Here is a 2,356-nt window from a genome sequence, read left to right on the forward strand (position 1 = left end):
ATATTACAACAGTGTGATGCTTCCAAGCCCTTCATTCTGAAGGCTAATGCCTCGGAACTAGTTATGGGATCAGTCTTCATTCAACTCGGTGAAGACAGAGAAGAATCTCCAATCGCCTTCTTCTCCAAAAATTTTATTTTCCTCAGCAGAAAGACATTATTCTGTTCTGGAGAAAGAAAGCCTGGCTGTAAAGGCAGTTATCAAATAGAGGCACCTTGTACTTGGAGTTCAATTGCGAGTAACCTTCTGTACTGACCACAGAAATCTCTATGTGCTCCAGCAGGACGAATGTTGGAATAGTAGACAAGCCGATCTTTTTTCAACAATTTGTTTTTTCCTTATGTGAATTCTCGGCTCTGAAAATGTTATTGCAGACTCCCTCTTTCTGTGTGACATCCTGAATGCGAGAATTCCAGGACCGTTGAGAATCATTGTTCCTCAAGCATTTATTTCTGTACCTCCCTCCACATTTCTTGAGTCTATTTGGCAAGAAACCAAAATTGTTCATCTCCACAACCTATAAAAACATTTTCCTCGTTTTCAGATAAGGAATGTAAATGGTCTGATTTTTGTTCAAAACAAGTTCTTTATGTCAAAACATTCCTAAAGACGTATACTTCAATTACGCCATAATTAATTAATTTCTGGACACAGAGGTCAAAGAGTCACTGAAGATTTAATCAGGAGGCAATTCTGGTGCCCTTCTCTTCAACACAATGTCACAAGATGTACCAACACCTGTGAAGTCTGTACTCAAAAGAATCTGAAATATGAAGAAAGGCAGAATTTTTTTTTTTACACCGAAAAGTCCCTCAAAGCCTTGGAAAATGATCTCTATCTCTACTGACTTTATCGAAGATTTGCTTCCATTGGAAAACTGTACCACTATTATGGTTACTGTGGATTGGTACAGTAACATAGCTCACTTTTCTGCTGTTGAGAAATGATCACCTGCATCAGAAATGGCTGGGATTTTCTACCCTTACATATTTTATCTGCACAGATTGCCTTGAAAATAATTTCTGATCATGGGCCTCAATGTGTCTCTTAGCCTGGCATCCAACGGGTGCTAACTTCTGGCTTCCATCCTCCAGCTAATGGGTAAACTAAAAGGTTGATTGAAACTCTTGAAGAGTTCTCAAGGTGATACATTTCTGCGATCTAAGTCGACTGAAAATCTTGATTACCTGCAGCAGAATTCGCCTACAATAACTCCGTTCATATGTCCACCGGCTTCTCACCCTTCTATGCCTTAATACGTTTCCCTCAATCCTTGGTAACAGATGATTCAGTACAGTTCATAATCCATTGGAATAGTTAAAGGGTTCATGAGAAGTGAATTCAAAATTTGTGGATTGCTAAATCTAAGCAGAGATTGTCAGCCAATCGGCATAGGTGAGTAGTTCCTACTTACAAAATAAAACACAAGGTTTGACATTCCTCTATCAATTTACCTCACTCTATCTGCAGGTTCTAGTTTTTTTCTAGGTATTATGGCCCTTTTCAAGTTTCTAAGGTCATTAATCTTGCCACTGTACGACCCAGCTTGACCTTTCATGTAGGGTTCATGCTTCCTTTCATGCTTCTCATTTGTATCTTTATCTCCGTGATAGAGGTCCAAATTTTCGAAAGAGGCAAGCTCACAAAGTAGCTAATGGACAACCTGAGGGTGAGGCTCAAAAGATAAGTGAAGCCATAGTTAAATGTTCACTTTCTGTATTTTTACATAGAATGCCAATGTAATGTCTCATTCACTTCAGAACACTTTAAGATCCTCAGAACAGTAAAGAAGGGAGATGAGGTCTGGGGACTTGGCTAAGGAATGGGTATTAATGATTGGGGACAGTTGGGCGATGCACTGGGGAACATAAATGGAGATAGTTAGATTTTTTATATCTTGAATCGCAACCACATGGCTCATTTAGACATGTTAGTGTGCTTTCACGCATTGGGGAGAGTGATGAATCTGTGAGCAAAGGTGGGGTGGGGGGGTAGAGAGTATAAGGGACTGTGCATATGGAGGTGATTGTCACTGCAACTTAACGCACTGCTGTACTAGTCGGGTGTAAAGCTCTGTTACATTGACTTCAGAAGGCATGCAAAGACAGAAGACATGAAGAGGGTGTGTTTAGGAAGTCCTATATGTAGAGAACTGGATGATGTCTGTATGACCAGAAATGTGGGGATTCCTATTTTTTCCCTTGCGCGACAACCTAAAGGGAGCACTTTGGTCAATAAAAATTATCACTATTAACCCTTTCTGAAAATACTTGCAGAATTTAAAATTCTCCCCAAAATATTCCAGGACTGGTTTTAGAATAGTAATTAAGCCTCCTGAATTATTTATCACAAATAT

Source organism: Pleurodeles waltl, chromosome 5, assembly GCF_031143425.1.
Source record: "Pleurodeles waltl isolate 20211129_DDA chromosome 5, aPleWal1.hap1.20221129, whole genome shotgun sequence".
Classification (NCBI taxonomy): domain Eukaryota; kingdom Metazoa; phylum Chordata; class Amphibia; order Caudata; family Salamandridae; genus Pleurodeles; species Pleurodeles waltl.